Source organism: Ambystoma mexicanum, chromosome 8 (assembly GCF_040938575.1).
Source record: "Ambystoma mexicanum isolate Mex_15411 chromosome 8, UKY_AmexF1_1, whole genome shotgun sequence".
Taxonomy (NCBI): Eukaryota; Metazoa; Chordata; class Amphibia; order Caudata; family Ambystomatidae; genus Ambystoma; species Ambystoma mexicanum.
This window is the reverse complement of record NC_090929.1, coordinates 117,717,315-117,732,417: the sequence shown is the minus strand read 5'-3', so window position 1 is coordinate 117,732,417 and position 15,103 is coordinate 117,717,315. Positions and strand designations below refer to the sequence as shown.

The window sequence follows — 15,103 nt, the reverse complement described above, 5'->3', positions numbered from 1 at the left end:
AGATAGAAGATAGAATATATATATATATATATATATATATATATATATTTGACGGGAAGGCAAACCTATGGATAATTTCGGGCGCTGGGAGGATTCAAAGATCCATGAATATAGCGGATTTGCTAGAGATTTAAGTTCATCATCAGGTCCGAGGAGTCTTGGTTGTCTTAGTAATTTATTGTTTTATTATTGTTGTTAAAGAACCAATACCAGCACAATTTCAAAACATTAAGTTGGACAGAAATTGCCAGTTTTGTTCAACATAGGTAAGTACACACACACACACACATCTGGAATGCGCAGCACAGTGCCATCTTGCCTCATTTCAAACCAAAAACCCAAAGAGCGCTTTTAGACGTAATCAGATTATGTTAAATCAGACTTCATCGCGGCCATCACGCCATTGGTGGGCGCTCCCTTGATTTCGCTCCACTGTGACTTGTGCTCCAGATCTGTCAAGTCGCATTAGCGCCTTCCACATTCACCGCCTGCAGAAATAACAGCCTCGAACATGGCTGCACAATCTATTTCTCCTGCTCCAATTCCTTTCTGACATAACCTCTTCTGCTGTTATCTTGCCTTTTGCGACCTTTGTTTAAAGCAATCTTTGGTATTTTATTAGCAAAAACATAGCTACTGTGCAGTTGAAAAGGTGTGCATTCCTGCTTCTAGGATATCCTCCGCTCGTTTTTGGGGAGTTAGGAAAATATACAAGAAGCAAATGACAAGAATAGTCCTTGCACATTTTAGAGCTCTACAGGAATGTATGGCTTGTCCCTTTCGTGCTCTGACGCAACCCAACTGTTGCAAATTGGTGCATTACAAAACATTACAAAAAATAAACAAATATGAATTGAACCAGAGAAGCGTTGAATGGGTGTGGGGTGGTAGATTCTGGCAAATTCTGCCCAGATCCCACGCGGATCTTGCTGGAGAGCATTCCTCACTCTGCTCCAGATTCCCTTACCAAGACTTTGCTCATTTTAGGGGCATTTTAGCTCTCATGGTAGGGCCAGTTCTCACTCAACACACGATTAGGAAATCACCTAGGATTCCATCGCAGGTGCCCCTGCAATCAGCCATCTGGGGATGACAAGAGAAGATGTCATTCGCACAAGTTCTGCCTTCGAATCTGTTTTGCATCACATGAATCTTTTAGCTCAACCAATTTTTACACGTGGGCTTTTCAATGGGTAGCACACACCTGTGTATATTGTGATGAATCTAGAAAATGTGTCCCTTCTCCCCATAGAGGAGACACCCCCTGTGAGGCTAGTGAGGTCAGCCCACTCTGCAAGACCTCCCTGGGGATCTGGGTAAGGGGGACTTCACTGGCAGTGACTCGCTTCTTGGGAACAAGGACTTCCAGTCCAATGAGGACCATCTCCCAGAAAGGACTACATTGTCAGAATGCATGGGACTGTAAAGAACTGTTTGTTTCTCAGATTGTAACTACAAGTGCCAGCAATCCTCCGTCCACCCTGTTGGCTTCAGGTAATGCAGACTCTGATCTGAAGGCCGCTTTAGAGGAAGGACACATTTTTTGAATTGCAATGACGTACATGCACCCCTGTGAATGGTTAGAGACCAGATAAGCCGTCTGACTCCTACGGAGGGAAGAGAATCCACGATGCGCATAGGCGAGCCTCCGGCAACACATCCTGGAGGGGTGTAGCTACTTTCAGCCTCAATGCCATCGGTGGCATAGCAGGGGGAAGGACCACTAGCTGGAGGCTACGAAGCAGGTAACCTGACCAATCAGGAGGCTCTAGTTAGGGAAGCAGCCTTCGCAGTAGGCAAACAGTCTGTTCTGGTGGCGCAACCACTCTACCACAGTGGTAGGCCAAGCGCCCTGCAACTGATGCAGAGACCAGATGAAAAAAAAGGAGCCAGAGTCCCAGAGCTCCACACGGCGAGTGCCAGTGCTATCGAGACTAGCACAAACAGGGAAGCGAACGCTTCAACTGAGAGAATGCCAGTGAGGCAGATAAATTGTGGGGTCAAAGGTTGCCAAAGGCGATCCCAATACAAGAAGCTGAGAAACCAGATCGGGCACTAGACCCAGGTAATCTAGAATGAAAGAGAAATTAATATTCCATATCAAGGCTGGAGAAGTCGCTGTGAGCATGGAACCTGAAAGAGTGGAATGGGCATACAACCCAATGCAAAGAGCAGAAGATATAGCAAATACTGTTTATGAAAGCTGGTGAGCAGTTCACAGTATCAGAAAGTGAGTGAATTATATGGCCACACGTCATGTGAACCAGGGAGTGAAACGAATACGTGTACTTCTCATCAAGACTGGGGAAGCCAAGAACTGCATGAAAGTATACGGTTTGAGAACCAATACTCCTACGAAAGAGCCAGAGGGCTTTGGGGAGTCCCAGTGCCACCGAGGTGGGATACAGAAAAAACATACTCCAAGTAATCCTGGAGGGATCTTTAATACTGGTAAAAGCAGACGTGAGCCTGGGCAGATTTAACCAGTGGTAAAAAGCGAAAGATTATAACGGAATAATTTTGTCTTTTCCCCCAGAGATGGGGGAAGTGAGAACTGTTTAGAAGACATTTATAAACTTTACTAGAGGACTGGATGCTGTTCAAAGACATTATACCACAGGTTTGAGACTGATGAGTCCTCGAAGAGCCGGGCCAGCAGAAGCCCATTCTGAGGCTGCTGTGCAAGCCTCCTTTTCTTTTCAGTTAGGTTTTCTAAAAGTGGTAGGGCCATTTAGCACTTAGGGATTTGGACTTGGGACTCTTATATAGTTTTTGGTTTTAGAAGGCAGGGATTTCCCTCATAGCGATTGGGCCAGTTAGGCCTTTCTCTTTTTATTTAAATAATTCCTTCTATGCCATGAGACACTGTAGCTCAGAGCCCAATATATCGGTAAAGTTATGGTGGGTTTAAAAAGGGTTGGAAAAAAAACCTTTACACCTGAAATGCGACCTAGAAAATCCACTTGAGCCAAGTCTCATATGCCACAGCACCATATAACACATTTTCAAGCAGGGCTGGGGAGTTTGCACTACTTGAAGGCAAACGACAGGTGGAACAGAAGTACGACAAAGGCATCTGCAGACACAGTTTCCAAAACATGCCTCCCAAAAAAGGCTCTTAAAGGAAGGGCATTTTAGATGTGCAGTCTTGTGTTGTACGGTAGCAGTGCAAGGAATTGGAAGAGCCAGAGTTGCAAAAATTGACTGCATTGAAACAAATGGCTATGGGCAGTGCTCCAGATAGGATTTTGAAGTGGGAGTATTTCACTCCCTATTTTTTAAATTTTGGAGTAAAAATATACATCCAATTCCCAGTGTTCTGTTTATAATTTAGTAAAAATAAGTTAACTGGAAAACGGAACTGTTTACAATGATTTCTTTGCTTCTAGTTATTTATTCACAATAAAAGATACAAGTTTACTTCTTTCGAACAGTGATAGTAGTAGTTTCTTCCTGTGCACTACTGGTCCACACATATCCATTGAGTTGGGTAGATGAAAGCAGGGGCATGCAGTTCTACATGTCTGTTTCCTAATTTTTGTTGGGAGCATTTTCCCTCCCTAATTATATATTTTGGTAGTATTTGAATGTTTTTTTAAGTAAAAGTGGCTGATACATAGGGTGACCAGATTTTAAAAATAAAAAAAAAAAGAGGACAGGGCACTGACATAGAAGTAGAACTACAGCTTCATCGGTGAAACTGTAGTCCTACTTCTATGTGTGTGTCCTGTCCCGTGTCATGTTGCAGGAATAGAACGCTTATTGGGACCCGGAGGAAGGTATGTGGGAGGGGGTGAAAATCGAGTGAGGAGCGCGCCCGGGGTCCCAAGACTATTTTAAGTTTAAAAACGCCATCCGGGATTTGGGGATCGGTTGGATATCATCCCGGTTTTTAGCCAAGCCGATGGAAAAATCATGATATCAGGCCAAAACCAGGATGGTATCCACCCGATCCCCAAATGCTGGGACAGGGTTTTTAAACTTTAAAAAGTCTCGGGACCCCGGGACAGAGGCACAAATACCCAGACAGTGCCAGCATAAGTGGGATGTCTGGTCACCCTACCGATACACTCCTTACCTCTAGTGCTGGATATTGGGTTTTCGATCCTGGGAAACAGCAATAGGAGGTTCTGCTCCCCCTAGGCATGACTGGGAGGCATGCATCTTTAGAGGGCTGGGATAGGTGGCAGAATATGAAAAATGACTTCCCCTCAGTCCTCTCGAAGGCAACCCAGACACCAACGAACATGCTCCCCCACCCTTGTATCATCTACAAAACTTCACAACTAACCATTAGCCCAAACCTCTCAAGGAACTTTGTACGCCTATTCATCCCCAGTTTCACAACAGTTTTTTTTTGAGCCAGTATTTCAGTCTTACACCTAGACTCTCCACACCCCACCCACCAATTAGTGTGTGTTCTGTTTCGGCATGAGCCTTTATGCCCAGGCCCTATTGCCACACCACTGTTCACCAAGCCCCTTTCGGCGTGGCACAGTGGCGGGACAACCAACTTTGCACCACTCATTTGGCACAAAGGAGATTTAGGCACAGCTGACATTGCAGCCTATTTGTAAATAGTCCTCACACCAAGGGAGCCTCAGTGATAATGAATAACAAACAAACAAAAAAAATGCAGAATTGTGTTTCTGCTGGGTGGCAAGCCCAGGCAGCCCATCTATGAAGCCGGCCCCTTAACCAAAAGGCCAAATGAACCTGTACTTTTAACATTATAAAATCAGTTTCCTTTACTTTTTGTGTGTTTTAGTAAATCGGGAAGCGTAAAAAAATATATACTCATTACTTTTTGAAGGATACTGTTAAACTACTTTCATTCCATGATGGCCCACCACACCTCTTCCGCCACCCATTATGGCAATTCTGAATTTTTTCAATGATATGATAGGTTATTTATAACGCGCTTAATACCCAGAGGTTTCCAAGTGCGGACCCGGAGATCGAACCTGTGTTGCTCCGTGTCGTCTTGCTTTCAAGGCGAGCACGTTGCCCCTGAGCTATCCTCCCGCGACATGAATTTCATTATATGACAGGCCACCCTAGTATGGGTAACGTGCCGAAACATGCTGGTGCCAATAGGTCCATGCACCCTGGTGGCTGCGACCAATAGTTTGAGACAAAATGGGATCTGCGTCAAAGGCACCGCGGCAAAACATCCTGCTTCGCACCAATTACTGGCTCCCGACTCACCACACCTTCTTGCTAAGCAACGTCCTTTCACCTTCGTTCTTCCACTGATGACTATGTATGCGAGTTACCTACCTATGGTCTCAGACCAGCCAATGGCTCCACAGCCTGGATGCCCCTTTTACATAGGCCCTTGCCTCGCTCCAACTCTGAATCCACTTTACATGCCCAATTTCAGGCACCGCATGGCCATCCACAGTGAAGCCAGTTCATTGCGGGTAAGTCACCTTCACATCTTCCCTCTGTACCCGATCACTTCTGCCAGGGTATAAGGTGTGCTTGGAATTATTCCATCCGTTTGCACAGTTCTCAGATAGTCCCCGAGTGAGACATTCTCACTACCACCATCCAAGCAAAACTGCAGAAATGGAGTGTCCAGAATTGGGAAGGGATTTTGGATGAATCATGTGGAGGCTGCGTGTGAGGAGCAGGCAGAGGAAAACACGGTCGGGTAGCAGGGAAGCAGAGGAGGGTTACACCAGAGGATAAACTAACCTCATGGGTTGGAATTAGTTTCTAGGGGGGCCAGGAATGAGGCTGAGGCCAGTGCAGTGGTGGAAGCGGAAGTCAGTAGGAGATGCAGAGGAGGTGGCAAGTGACGAAGGAATGGACTGACTGCATTCAGCCTTGTAGATGCCACATTGGGGTGGCAGTGATGTGGGCTTACGCACTGAGAATCTGCAAGAGTGAGCACTTCTTTAATTTAGAGGTGAAACGGGCACAAGAGCTGAATGTTACTTCCACATGAGCTAGAGGAACTAATAGGAAGAGGCAGCATTTGTTAAGATGAGTAGTGCCTTTTTTCCTATAAAAAGTCCATATTTTGGCGCGGTCAGGAGCTAGCAGTTAGGAGATAAACCCTTTTATGTCTCCAACAAGAATACCATAGGTCTGCCTCAGTCCATTCACTGTTTCGTGCTATTCACAAGTATACAGCTCCTCCAGGGCAGGTATGATGGCAAGGAAATCCAACGTGGCCACTTACAGTCTCACCAGCAGAAGTATTAAAGGAGGGCCAAAGTGGTCTTCCGAGCAACAAATCTGGACTTGCTGCCTGTGAGGTGGGTGGCAAAATGGCACTTACTTCAGGTGTCAAAAACCTACACTGGCACTGCCTTCCAATAACTGCAGATTCTTTTTGCGAGCAATGCAACTGTGGCACCAAAGTTGCATACACTGCATCAAGGCCCCGGATAACAAGAAAGGTCTTGTGGCATATGCTTTTCTTTCTGCAGCCGCTCTCATGCAGTGGAGAAGAGTCTTACCGAGAGGCAACCACTCTGCAGGATGGCGTCCCCGCTCTCATGCAGTGGAGAAGAGTCTTACCGAGAGGCAACCACTCTGCAGGATGGCGTCCCCGCTCTCATGCAGTGGAGAAGAGTCTTCCCGAGAGGCAACCACTCTGCAGGATGGCGTCCCCGCTCTCATGCAGTGGAGAGGAGTCTTACCGAGAGGCAACCACTCTGCAGGATGGCGTCCCCGCTCTCATGCAGTGGAGAAGAGTCTTACCGAGAGGCAACCACTCTGCAGGATGGCGTCCCCGCTCTCATGCAGTGGAGAAGAGTCTTCCCGAGAGGCAACCACTCTGCAGGATGGCGTCCCCGCTCTCATGCAGTGGAGAAGAGTCTTACCGAGAGGCAACCACTCTGCAGGATGGCGTCCCCGCTCTCATGCAGCGGAGAAGAGTCTTACCGAGAGGCAACCACTCTGCAGGATGGCGTCCCCGCTCTCATGCAGTGGAGAAGAGTCTTCCCGAGAGGCAACCACTCTGCAGGATGGCATCCCCGCTCTCATGCAGTGGATATCACACATTCCGTTTTTAGGGTAAAGACTTGAACATTGCTGTGTCTCCCTGTCGCATGCGCCCACTCCTTACCAAACTGCATTTTGGGCTGTGTGTAAGCATCGAAAGAGGCGGCCCGGGTGCTCGCTTCGGCAGCACATATACTAAAATTGGAACGATACAGAGAAGATTAGCATGGCCCCTGCGCAAGGATGACACGCAAATTCGTGAAGCGTTCCATATTGTAAAAAATAAAATAAAAAAATAATAAAAAAAATAATAAAAAGAAAGAGGAGGCCCGGAAATGGCAGAAGGCATTTTGGTCTAATATCCCATGGGCGGTCTTCGGCGGAGTCTGAGATGCCAGCTGCTTACCTGCTCTCGCAGGGTGAAGGAAGGCCGAGCACAAAAGCAGCTGCTCATGTACCATAACCCCGGGGCATCACAGTCTGCCGAAAAGTTAATGCCGGATAAAATGCAAATATTTAGAAAAATAATCATCTCCGCTGGGAAAGGGCCCAAAGAGGCTTTTGTAAACACGGAGGATTACCTATTGTTTGCCAACATATGACATGTGTGGGGGTTTAAAACGTGGAGTTAAAGTTCCAGCCTTTGATTCTGCTCGCCCCTAGTGCCAATCTCATTCCACGGCGTCGGAGAACTCCCATTCAAATACATCGTTATACGTGATGCTAGTCCCTTATTTACTACACCCTTTTTAGCTTTAATCACGCATACATCACTTCGTGTTTGTGTTTTTTGTAACAGTGTTTGTGTTGTGTTTTAAAGCATGGACGCAGAGAAGCATTGCAAACCTATTAGGGCTAACATGTAAAAGCGCCTTGAAGTAGTTTGTGGGGGGTGGATTTCTGGACTGCACTCCTTGCTGTCATGCCCCACACACAGGAGCAGTTAGATTCCAGGGATTCAGTGAGTCGTCCGTGAGGCTTAATGCCTAATATTCTTAGGTAGCAAGTATTTGTATTCTTGCATGGCCACCAAAGTCCAGGCTATAGCACTCCTGCTAGCCTCTATTTCCCACCCTCTCTCTGCCTCTTCCAAGTCTTTAGGCTTTCCGGCAGCACAGTTCTGGCCCCACTGGTGTAACAGTCTGCCCGTCAACACCCCATCTTGGCTTGGGTGATGCTGGTTTTCTATTTTAGGCCTCTCTCCGCTTCCTCTTCCTCCTCGTCCTCCTCTGCTCTGACCTTCCCCAGTCACCAACCTCCCTGTGCCTAAAATGACTGCCATCCTCCTTGATCGGCCAAAATCCAAATGTGTCTTCTCCAGTTCAATCCCCACTCCTCATTGATCTTGCCATCCAACTCAATCCTCTGAATTGCACTACTTTATTCCTTCCTCCTCACTGATCTTGCCATCCAACTCAATCCTCTGAATTACACTACTTTATTCCTTCCTCCTCACTGATCTTGCCATCCAACTCAATCCTCTGAATTACACTACTTTATTCCTTCCTCCTCACTGATCTTGCCATCCAACTCAATCCTCTGAATTGCACTACTTTATTCCTTCCTCCTTTCTGAACTTGCCATCCAACTCAATCCTCTGAATTGCACTACTTTATTCCTTCCTCCTCACTGATCTTGCCATCCAACTCAATCCTCTGAATTACACTACTTTATTCCTTCCTCCTCACTGATCTTGCCATCCAACTCAATCCTCTGAATTACACTACTTTATTCCTTCCTCCTCACTGATCTTGCCATCCAACTCAATCCTCTGAATTGCACTACTTTATTCCTTCCTCCTTTCTGATCTTGCCATCCAACTCAATCCTCTGAATTACACTACTTTATTCCTTCCTCCTTTCTGATCTTGCCATCCAACTCAATCCTCTGAATTACACTACTTTATTCCTTCCTCCTCACTGATCTTGCCACCCAACGCAATCCTTTGAATGACACGACTTTATTCCCTCCTCCTTTCTGATCTTGCTCTCCTCCAGCACTGTGCACACCCTGGCTCTTTCGCTCCTCCTTCCTCTTTCACTTCACACACCTCTAACTAAATGATACACGTTTGTGTGGGAATCACTTCTGTCGGTTATCCTCTCTTGGAGGTTGAACACACTCCAGCCAGTGGTCATGTTGCCATTATTTTACATTGTAAGTTTCTTCTGAATCATACTGTGGATACAAATGATCCAAGGGCCATCTTTGTCACGAAGCAAAAATAGGATTTTATTGGTCAAAATCAATAACATAGGAATATAATATTGGCCTAGAGTCTTTTAGTGAAGCTTGGTTGAAATATATGGCTATAGATCATCAGGTTTTCTTTCAAATCCATAACTAATGATTTGTCACAAGGTTTTTTGGCCTACACCTACAGCTATAAAATAAGACATTTTTTGAGAACTCATGTTTTCGATTAGTCTGTCTAGGCTAAAAAGGTGACTAAGAGAATATTGCTAAACGGGATTAAACATGACTATTCGTTATCAGGGTCTATGACAATGTCAAATAACACTTCAGAAACTGGATAAAAACGTATCAAAGTTTAATTCACAAATATTTTGTAGACTTGTAAATAGCTTCAACTCTATTGGTAGTCAAAGCACTAATGCATTGGTGAATGTAATAAAAGAAGCAACTTGCAATGCTTTTTTTAGTTCAGCCTTGCCCGCCTTTCATGCTATTGTGTTGGGTCCCTGGAAGGGTTCTTTTACATGTGAGCAGATAGTGGTGAACATTTCCAAAAGGTAGGCATCACGGGCAATCGTGCCAGATAGTTTGCCGATTCTAGTTCTGAAGAGTGGGCAAGCATCCTATATACAAATTATTTTGCAACATCGCCCTTTATGATAACCTTCCCACATCCTCGAGAACTTGCTTCATTGTCCCTATTTTTAAAAAAGGGAATAGCAATGATCCTTCAAATTATTGCAAAATTTTATTTTATCTTTTGACCAAGAACAATTAAACAACCAACATATATAAAATCCATCAATTACACAAATAATGTTTTTCATTAAACTTCGTAAAATCAATAAAATTCACTCTTAACAAAATTCATCACTGTTAATACAATTCCACCAATACACAAAAAAACATTACACATGTGGGGTGTCAAGGGCCAAACTTTCACGAAAACGAACAACTGATGTGACAATAGAAGTTGTACGCCCAGCAAGCAGGCTTCGTAAGAATGACAGCACACCAATAATCTCTGGAAAAAGCAGTACTTCTCACTTTCCAGTGATGGGCAGAAAATCAAATGTCTAAGAGTTTCCAAGGGCCGTTTGAGCCACAGAAACAGCAAACCAAACTGTTAAGACATTTTTTGATGCTGACGGAGCACCTCTTATTAATAACAGGTTACATTTAAACTTCAAAAAAGATCTCCTATAATGACGTCTCAAACGGTAGGGGGCAACTTCTCAGTTTTATTTATGATACTCAGTCAAATGTGAAAATGAATGGTAGGAGTGGAATTCATCAGTAGTGCGTGCCCAATCATATCTGCACAATATTGTTTTTAAAACACCCAGGGTTTTGAATCAATTCACACTGTCAATTCAATTTTGCGCAAGACTTCTAAGCAAACATTCCCTGAATCATCCAAATATGGGATAGTCCGCAAAGTCCTAATTTGACTCCAATCACAAAATAACACCTTTTTTGGAGGATCAAGAATCTTATCTTTTGATAAAAAGATAAGTCTCCACAGTCCATTTCATGCCAAGAAATTCAGGCCTAGCTCATATCTAATTACAGAGATAGGAACAGATTGTTGAATGCACACAACCTTTTTCCAGATGAGACCTACCAGACTTTTCAAAATTAAAAACAACCCCATCAAAACTGGTCTCAATACCACATAAAAGCCTAGGAATCAACTTTTCCTCACAACATTTAATTAAGGACCTCACAGAAAACTTCCCATATTTAGAATCAATCCTCTTCATTTCATTCAACATGGCTTTGGCCCAATTCTTAATTTTCACTGCGCTTGGTTTTGTGGGGATTGGGAAGCCCAGGTAAACCAAGCTCTCCACCTTTTCCAGGGCTGTTCCGCCCACTCGACATGTATAAGAGGAGTGAAGAGGACAAATGGGAAGGTCCCTTTCCCCAACCCATGTACAAACTGTGGAAAACGACATCATGGCCAAAGAACCTCCGATCACACAAATTCGCACCTCTGCCCACCGCCCCGGATACCAACACACATCATGACCAGGCTCCATTTGCAAGACCAGGGTGCATCCCGCCCAAGGCACGCGGTGGGAACCAAGACGGAGCTGGGACCGATCGCATGGACCAGCTCGACTGAATGCTTCGCAACCTATGCTGCCATTGTTAAAGGTGACATGACGACATAGCCATGACAGACAAACACGTGCTGCCGTGCACCTGGATCAGACACACCAATCCACATGAAGAACAAGTTCAGTGCTATGATGTAGCGGACCGAGTACACTCACAGACATGCATCGTTATTTTTCACATAGGCCTGCAACCGCATCGCAGAAATGCAAGACGCCGGAAGAGCTTGTGTATATGCTTGCAGAGGCTTCATGCTACTAACCCTAGAGACAAGACCCTATAGATGGACCAATGTACAAGGAGCTACACTGCACCCCATACCCCTTTCCTTACGGACCTTATGCCACAACATACAACCAAGCCTCAGACCAGAGCCGACAGGCCAGAAGCTGCTCACGCGGAGCTACAAGGTGCTTAGCATGCAGAACAGCCCCTGGCTGGAGCCACCACAGCCAAGGTTGCGATGTTGCAATCCACATTCCGCACTCTCCAAGCCAAGGTGACACCTGCCACTGCTGCGACTACCCGAAGCAAAACACAAATCAAATCCCCGTAATTCTGCCTCAGCCACAGTCTCTCAACACGTAACCCGGCCGACCTGATACATTGCCAATTCCCGAAGGCCGAAGAAGCACTGGTGTCCCACGTCTGGGACCCCTCTTGCAACAAAATCGCAACAACTCAGACACAGGCGGTGATGGGAAAGGAGTGCTCTAATGGCAGTGGCAGGAACTGTCCATTGTTTCTCACTGACACATAGTCATACATTGTTGCCATACCAGGTACATCACAGGCTGGGAACAACGATGGTCCCAGGCTTGGGTGCTCGCGGATGGGCCAATCAGGGCACCGGGGGGCTAACCACTGACGACCACACCTCACAACCAATTACTAACTCCCTCCATGTAACATTTCCAAAGTAACCATTTTTAGGGACAAACTGGCGTACCACCTGACCACTACTCCACCAATAACCCCTTTCATTATATGGTCCTATACTGAACCTACCACTTGGGGAGCCAACCCGGAGTGGCGGTAGGTTTGGGCATGAGATTTTACATGTGACGCAAACTGTTACATCACTCCGGTACAAAATGGGCCTGCAAGCCCGACTATGATGATAAACTGCCTGGAACCTACGCTCCATGTATTTGTCCCTGCCTGTTTTCTTACAATAAACAGCAGTAACTAATTGCTCATGTGTGGCCCCTCTACTTCTTTGGGACGCAGAAGGAGTTAGGGCCTTCCGAGAGCTGAAGGTCCGTGGACCCCGGGTACGGCTCTGCCGACCACCAGAAATTACCTTAACATGTGGCACAAGTTTTTAAAGTGCACTGCATAATCTTGTTTTTTTGGGAATTAATGACTAGAAAATTGTGTTCAGCATAATTATGGAAAGCATTAAGCGGATATTGAAGTCTTCCTTCAGTGCAATCAAATAACAAAAAATAATCAGCATAGCCGAGCCAACTAACCTTAAGGTAGGCCAATTTGGGAGAGGCAAAGGATGCATTTTACCAATACTCACCAATGTCAGATGTAAATAGAAATTAAAAAGAAACGGGACGAGGATGCAGCCTTGTCTAAACCCCCCCATCCACGAATTACTTTAATCCGTCGAGACTAAGCATCTCTCCTGATTCAATCTGATTTGCAGCACAGAATTCTCATGCAAGCCTAACAGCAACCTCAGCAATTACCTCCATAATAATTGTCGGTACACAATATCAAAAGGGGCAGTGAGATCAATTGTGCCTATGTAAATAGATGTATATGTTTTGGCCCATACAGATTGGAGGCATTTGAATAGAAAACCATTGAAGATTGTACCCATATGTTTCCTAAAGCTAATTTGCCAATTTTGTAATAAGTCTGTTGCCCACTCCGACATGACAACTGTAATGCAGCAACAGCCTTACTGTCAGCGTGAACAATCAAAATAGGGTGATCATTCTTTGGATCAGAATTAGGGCCCGGTTTGCAAATTGGGATTGCATAAGCGATCTGCCAAGTGTCATGCAAACAATTTCGAATCAATGATATTCTGAAATAAATAACTCTGAATACTAGCCCACATTGCCGGGTCACCCAAAAATAATACGGTGGATACGTTATTCTGTCCATGGGATGGTGATGAACTTCGTTTGAACAAGATACTGAGAATAATCCCTTCATCCACTTCCAATTGCCAATTACCAGGACACTCAATCACTAGGTTATTCTGTAAGGTATTGCAGGTAAAAGCCCTTTCAAAATGCGAGACCCGTTCTGGTTCTGCAACTGCATTTAATTGCTTGTGGGTGAGAGCTACCACTGATAATGCACTGCAACGCTGGGGAGCTTTTGCTCCTTAAAACCTCCAGCATATTGTCTGAGTCTCACTGGAAAAGGTGAGATCTTCTGCCTCTGACCCAGTTTCTATATTTTTAACGCAGTTTCTTGGTAGCCACATACTTGTACTTTACTGCTTTGATTTCGGCACAATGGGGTCATTCCGAGTATGGTGGTAGCCATGGAGCAATTAGCTCCATGGCTGCCTCCCATACCGGTACGGACTGCGGTCTCGTTCAATCGGGACTTACCGGTCCATTCCTACCCTGGAGGGACCGGTAAGTCCCCATTGAACATACCATTCCCCATTCCCATTGGAGCCCCTATAGGGCTCAATGGGAATGAGGAGGGCGCAAATAACGGGCTCGCTAATGGCAAGCCAGTTATTTGTGCCCTGGTCCCTTAGTGGGACCCGTAAAGGACGTGTGGTCTGACCACACGTCCCTTACGTTCCTGCTAAGGGACCTCGGAATTGGGCGTTAGGGGATTACTGGCACCGGTCTCCTTACCGGTGCCCGGTATCCCCTACCGCCCACCTCGGAATGACCCCAAAAGTCTTTTTGCAAGCAGCCACATCGTGATCGTACTTGTGAAGAGGATAGGGACCTTGCCTTAATGGTTTATCACAGCCAGCACTAAACACTTTGGACAAGATGCTACTAACAAATGGATTAAAGGATTCCACCATTAAAGCGGTAGCAATCCAGTCACCAGCTGCTGTATTACACCATTCTTCAAAGGCCGTCTTGGCATTGGTGACTTTGGGCATGTTCTGAAAAACACAATTACAGGAGCCCCTAAATTCAATTCCCCGTGGAACATCACCTGTAAAGTTGCCCCAGGTTAAGTCAATGTCAATACTTAAATGGCAATGATCACTAAGCTTTGCTTTTGCAATTACCAAAGGGGACCATGTTTCGAATAACCCTTCATCCATAAATATGTAATCTATGGTTGAGTCCACGTTTCCATTGTACCACCTATACTGACTTCCAGGGGAGAAGGGGTTGGCCCAATTCAGCATGTTCAAGCCCATGCCTTCTAAACTGGCCAGCCATTTTGCCTCCTGCGTCGTACCAGTCATGTTTCGCCGGGGTATGGCTCTCATTAATTAGGTCCAGGCTAACTCTCAGACATGGGGCAAAGCATGTAGGATATAACTCACCACGCATTTATCCCACGAGCAACAACAATTAGTACTTAGTCCAGGGGGCAAATCACACGGTGCCAGTAAACATTCAACAAAAAAAAATTCTCCACATTCTGACTCCGAGTCAATTGAACATGTGCACAAAGTAGGCCCGTAATATGAGCATTTGGGGAAATAATTCAATCCAAACTCGATTTTTGAAAGGGTTAAGAGACCACCTCTGGGACGGCCCAGTCCCTGGTAGGCAGCCCTCTGTGAGACCGACACGTTGCCATTGAATAGAACCACCTAGATCTTTGTGCTGTGACAGAGACCTGGGGCTCAGACGCTGCTGGCCCTAGCCTTAAC

The 15,103-nt window shown here is 45.5% G+C and overlaps 1 protein-coding gene and 1 non-coding gene across 2 annotated transcripts in view; one reads left to right on the top strand and one right to left on the bottom strand.

The window, feature by feature from the left end:
• Window positions 1-15,103, bottom strand: part of NR6A1 (nuclear receptor subfamily 6 group A member 1) — a 1,456,199-nt gene that overhangs the window by 499,978 nt on the left and 941,118 nt on the right. The gene's annotated exons all lie outside the window — the stretch shown is intronic.
• LOC138474967 (U6 spliceosomal RNA) lies at window positions 7,129-7,235 on the top strand. The gene has a single exon (XR_011269176.1). It is a non-coding gene; the product is annotated as a U6 spliceosomal RNA (small nuclear RNA).